At 43.6% G+C, this 6,427-nt stretch overlaps 1 non-coding gene across 1 annotated transcript; it reads left to right on the top strand.

Annotated features, from left to right (window-relative positions):
- The first annotated feature begins 5,987 nt into the window (after positions 1–5,987).
- Positions 5,988–6,094, top strand: LOC145637452 (small nucleolar RNA R71). The gene has a single exon (XR_014114235.1). It is a non-coding gene; the product is annotated as a small nucleolar RNA R71 (small nucleolar RNA).
- Positions 6,095–6,427: the final 333 nt, after the last annotated feature.

Here is a 6,427-nt window from a genome sequence, read left to right on the forward strand (position 1 = left end):
TGGCCTTTTTGTATATTTTCGATTTTTTTTTTGTGATTTTTCCAACTTTGCACAAACTAATGCAAAACACAAAAACAAAATACACACAAAGCAACAAGCCAATAATTATATCCTAGGAAAAATTGGAGAAACTTGGAGATACGGTGTACACTAATCCTCATCATCCCCTTATCAACTTCAAAAATACCAGTTGACCAAGGTCAATGGTGCTACAAATAACCTCAAGGGGGAATTTTCCAACCACCGTGCAAACCATAGAAATAAAATCACCGTAGGGACAACCCCTACGGTGCCGCAAGCACATAATTCCCAAAAGATTGTATCTCCAAGTATAAAATAGAAAATCCTAGAATCTAATCAAGCAAGTTGCAATAATTAAAGAGAGGAGTTGGAGAGAACTTACAAAGCCGCATCCATACCAATATAAGCACAAGAGCCCCTCACACATGGGCCCATAACCAACCTACGGCAAGAAAGAAAACTCCGTGAAATGCATATGCCTCCCCCCAACTAGAATGGAACTCCGTCCCGGAGTTCAAAACAAGGGGTTGGGAGGGAGGGTGTTACAAAGGGAGCAAATACAAGAGATAAAGCTCCAAGAGTTTAAATTATTATTTCTAACTCCAAAATATATGCTCCAAAGACAAAAGTCTTGAGCAAAACACTAGCCAAGTGGCTAAACCAAAACACAAACAAGCACTCAAAATAAAAAATAAACGGCACAAAACCACAAGCACGCACTCAAAGAAAAGAAAAGGAGTTAAAGAAGGATAGAGAAAGGCCTAAGCCCTCGGGGTGCCTCCCGAAGCGCTTCTTTAACGTCACTAGCTTGACGCAACCTCCCCTTAGGGAGGATCGAACACATGAAACTCTAGGACCCTTTGGAAAGCTTGGTCCTCATAGTAGGGCTTGAGACGATGACCATTTACTTTGAATGAGGAGTCATGCTCCTTGTTCCATAGCTGAACTACCCCAAGGGTGCACCTCCTTGATCTCAAAAGGACCCGACTATCTTGATTTTAATTTCTCGGGAAACAATCTTAATCTCGAATTAAAAAGTAGCACCTTGTGTCCGGGGTGAAATTCCTTCTTGATGATTTTTTTGTCATGTCATTCCTTGGTTCTAGCCTTGTAAGTGCTAGCGCAATCATACTCGTCCAAACGGAGCTCCTCAAGCTCGTGGAGGTCCAAAAGCCGCTTCTTTCCCGCACTCGCCAAATTGAAGTTTATTGCCTTGATCGCCCATTGAGACTTATGTTCGATTTCGACCGGTAGGTGACAAGCCTTGCCATAGACTAATCGATATGGAGTAGTTCCAATCGGGGTCTTGTATGCGGTCCTATATGCCCAAAGTGCGTCATCTAGGTTATCCGACCAATCCTTTCGAAACCTAGAGACCGTTTTCTCAAGGATGCTTTTGATTTGCCGATTTGATACTTCAACTTGGCCGCTTGTTTGGGGTGGTAGGGAAGTCCAACTTTCTTGTTGACTCCATGTTTCTTTAGTAGTGTTTTGAAAGCACTATGAGCGAAATTGGAACCACCGTCACTAATGACCGCTCTAGGAACCCCAAATCTAGGGAATATTACCTTCTTGAACATTCTCATGGCCACCTTATGATCATTCGTGGGTGAAGCAAGAGCCTCCACCCACTTGGAGAAGTAGTCGACGGCCACAAGTATGTATTGATTTCCTCTTGAAGAGGGAAAAGGACCCATGAAGTCTATACCCCAAACATCAAAAACTTCGAGCTCCAAGATTGCATTTTGAGGCATTTCATCTCTCTTAGAAATGTTCCCGGTCCTTTGGCATCTATCACATGTGGTGACGTACTTCCAAGCATCATGAAATAGATGGGGCCACCAAAACCCCGAGGCTAGCACTTTTCTTGCCGTTTTATCCGGCCCCAAATGTCCTCCGCTTGGCCCCGAGTGGCACATCTCAAGGACCCCACTCATATCTTCTTCCGGAACACACCTTCTAATGAGTTTATCAACACCCCTTTTTAGCAAGATGGGGTCATCGCAAATGTAATACTTTGCTTCTCTTTGAATTTTCCTTTTCATGTTCCTTGAGTAGTCGGGAGGAATGATTCCCGTAGCAAGGTAGTTTTCCATGTCCGCATACCATGGGAGCTCAACATTTCTAGTGTTCAAGGCATAGAGTGTCTCTCCCTTCAATTCATCTCCAATAGGGAGGTCATCCATGTCATACCCCCTAGGCTCAAGTCGGGACAAATGATCCGCCACATGGTTTTCCGCCCCTTTCTTATCTCTTATTTCCACATCAAACTCTTGTAGGAGCATTACCCAACGAATCAATCTCGGTTTGACATCTTTCTTTGAGATCAAGTACCTAATTGCGGCATGGTCGGTGTACACAATCGTTTTGGAACCAATCAAATAATCTCAAAACTTCTCAAAAGCATGCACCACCGCCAAAAACTCCTTTTCCGTTGTTGTGTAATTCTTTTGGGCATCATTCAAGGACTTAGACATGTAGTAGATCACATAGAGCTTTTTGTCCTTTCTTTTCCCTAGGACCGCAGCAACCGCCCCATCACTCGCATCACACATCAACTCAAAGGGGAGCGTCCAATCCGGAGCTTACACTATGGGCGGTGAGATAAGAGCCTTCTTGAGGGTGTTGAAAGCTTGCAAACACTCCTCATCGAACTTGAACTCGGAATCCTTGTGTAATAGAGCATTGAGTGGCTTAGCAATTTGGGAGAAATCCTTGATGAACCTTCTATAGAAACCGGCATGGCCAAGAAAAGACCTCACTCCTCTTACATTTGTAGGAGGTGGGAGCTTCTCAATTACCTCCACCTTGGCCTTGTCGACCTCAATTCCCTTGTGCCAAATCTTGTGCCCTAGCACTATCCCTTCTTCCACCATGAAATGACATTTCTCCCATTCAATACTAGGTTCGCCTTTTCGCACCTCTCCAAACATCTCCCCAAATTCTTTAAACAATCCTCATAGGAACTTCCCCCAACCGAGAAATCATCCATGAAAACCTCCATGTTGCCCTCGATCATGTCCCCGAATATGCTCATCATGCATCGTTGAAAAGTACATGGAGCATTACAAAGACCAAAAGGCATTCTTCTATAGGCAAATGTCCCATAAGGACATGTAAAAGTTGTCTTTTCTTGGTCACTCGGGTTAATTGGAATTTGGAAGAAATCCGAGTAACCATCCAAGAAACAATAGTACCTATGTTTGGTTAGTCTTTCAAGCATTTGATCAATGAAGGGGAGAGGGAAATGGTCCTTTTTGGTGGAGGCGTTTAACTTTCGATAGACAATGCACATCCTCCACTCGGAAACAACCCTAGTTGAGACGAGTTCACCTTTCTCGTTCTCAACTACGGTCATTCCTCCCTTTTTAGGGACCACATGGACTGGAGCTACCCATTTTGAGTTGGCAATGGGATAGATAACTCCGGCCTCAAGCAATTTGAGGATCTCTTTTTTAACAACCTCTCCCATTGAAGGGTTCAACTTTTGTTGCCTTTCAATGGAAGATTTTGCTCCCTCTTCCAAGTCTATGTTGTGCATGCATAGAGTAGGGCTAATTCCTTTGAGATCTTCAATTGTGTATCCAATAGCTCCTCTATGCTTACACAACACATCAAGGAGGGAGGAGACTTGCTCATCACTCAAAGAAGCATTGAAAATAACCGGATAGGTCTCATTTGGACCTAAGAATGCATACCTCAAGGTGGAGGGAAGCGGTTTCATCTCCACTTTTGGAGCTTCCTTTGTCTTGTCTTTCAACGACTCCATCGCCGCTTCCCTCGCCAACTTGTCTTGCATTAGCTCCCCTTCTTTGTCTTCAAGCTCCTTGCTTTGCTCATCTAGGATCTTCTCAATGAACTCCATCTCCGATGAGTGGTCACCTATCTTAGGTTTATTCAACAAAACATCCTCAAGGGCATTGTTAGTACATAATAAATCACCATGCATTTCACTAACAATATTGTCAATAGTATCAATTCTCAAAAGATCATCATTTGCAAGACTAGAAGGATACTTCATAGATTTGTTAAGGTCAAAAGTGATTTTTTCCTTACCAATCTTGAAAGATATCCTCCCATTCTTAACATCGATGCAAGCTTCGGCCGTAGCCAAGAAAGGTCGTCCTAAAATGATTGGGGTATTTTCGTCCTTATTGATTTCCAAGACAATAAAATCCACGGGGAATAAATGCTTCCCCACTCTTAAAGGTACATCCTCAACTTTGCCTCTAGGGAACCTCACGGACCTATCCGCCAATTGTAAGGTGATTCGAGCCGGGACCAAATCTCCCAAGTGCAACCTCTCAAAAACCGAGTAAGGCATCACGCTCACACTAGCCCCTAAGTCACACAAGGCATTTGCAAAGTGAACGTTATTTATGGAACATGGGATAGAGAAACTACCCGGATCCTCCAACTTGGGAGGAATGGTCCTTTGAATGACCGCACTACAATGTTCCGGTAGGGTGACGGTTTATATCACATCGCATGACCTTTTGCCATTTAGAATTTCCATGAGAAACTTAGAATACGTGGGCATTTGTTGAATTGCCTCCGTAAATGGAATAGTCATATGGACTTATTTAAGCATGTCAAGAAATTTACTAAATTGCACATCTAGCTTGTACCTTGTCAACTTTTGGGGGTAGGGGAGTTTTGGTTCTTCCTCAACCAAACTTGGGGTTTCATCTTTCTCTTTCCCCTTGCTCTCACTCACCTTTTCTTTCCCTTTGGTCTCTTGAGATCCACTAGGCTCATCACTCGTTTTCTTCTCTTGGTCTTTCACCGCTATTTGAGGTTCATTTGTCTCATCATCATCATCTCCAAACCCCGTGGTCTTCCCACTCCTAGTCACTACGACATTCATTTGTCTCGGTTTAAGCCCTTGGCTAGGAAGAGTGGGTTGAAAAGATTGCCCATCATAAGCTTGAGCGATTTGTGAGAATTGGTTTTCAAGCATTTTCAATTGAATCCTAAGCTCCTCGGTCTCCGATTTGAGTGTGAAAGGGGGGTTTTGGTTCCAAGGAGGGTTCATTGTGAAATTGGGATTTGTTTGATGGTATGGTTGGTTGAAAGTGTTTTGACTTGCTCCCCTCGGCCTTTGAAATCAGGGAGGAGGAAACTTGTTGGCTATTTGGGGATTCCGAGGGCCACTTTGAAAGTTTCTTTGAGCACCAACGTTTCCTTGATAGTTGGTGTTGGGTGGTCGGGTCTCATTGCTACTTTGTCCTCCCATAATTCGATTTTGATAACCTAAACCTTGGTTCACACCAAAGTTTTGATAACCAAAATTTCCATGGGCTAGTGACTTTTGATTCTCATAACCATAGGTGTCAACATTAGAGTTAATACCATACATCAAGGAATTCCCTTGGTTATAAGGATCAAACACACTAGCTTGAGGGTCATAGTAGGTGTTTGGAACACCATTCATTCCAATGGGGTTTGGGGCAAATCCGTTACTTGGCCATGCTCCAAACCCATCCACGGAACTACATTTCTCATAACCACCCCCATAACTCATCTCCTCATACCCGGTACCAACATAACAAGCATTACCAACATAGCAACTATAGATATCATGATCCAATGAGCCAAAATTTTCGCAAGCAATGGAATCATTAAGCATATTACAATAGGAAGGTTGAGGGTTACCTTTTACGGCTTGATGGGGTTGAGGGGCTTGAGAGGAGGAGATTCCCTCTCTCTCAAGGCTCTTCTCAACGATGGATTTGATGCCTTCCAAGAGCTTTTCTACTACTTCACCGCTTCCTAGGGCATTGACCTTCTCTTTCCTTGTCTCGCCCTCTTGCCATGTTGTGAAGTTGTCTATCACTTCTTCTATTATCCCCTCAATCTCCTCTTCATTTCGGTTCATGATAGGGCCTCCCGCTCCGGCGTCTAAGCTTGTGTTTGAGGCATTGGTGAGACCCATATAAAAAGTTTGGTAAAGCAACCATTTGGGGATGCCATGGTGAGGGCACTCCCTTTGGTATTCTTGGAAGCGCTCCCATGCTTCCCCCAATGTCTCATCTCCCATTTGCTTGAACCTTTGAATCTTTGCCCGGAGCTCGACGGTTCTCTTGTGAGAGAAGAACTTTTGCAAGAAAGCTTTTGTAACTTCGTCCCATGTCGTCAAAGAGTTCGCCTTCACATCTTTCTCTAACCATTCCATGGCCTTCCTCGCCAAGGAGAACTCGAATAGTTTAAGCCTCATGTATTCTTGAGTTTCCCCACTTGCTTTTACTGTATCACAATATCTCTCAAAGTCCTTCAAATGCTTGTGGGGGTTCTCATCTTTCAACCCATAGAACGACTTAGACTCGATCAACTTGATTAAGTTGGGCCGAATTTCGAAGGTTCCCTCTATACTAAGCAACTTAATCGCCCTTGTTGAGGTGTATGA

The sequence above is a fragment of the Chenopodium album genome, chromosome 6 (genome assembly GCF_948465745.1).
Source record: "Chenopodium album chromosome 6, dcCheAlbu1.1, whole genome shotgun sequence".
In the NCBI taxonomy this organism is placed as follows: Eukaryota; Viridiplantae; Streptophyta; class Magnoliopsida; order Caryophyllales; family Amaranthaceae; genus Chenopodium; species Chenopodium album.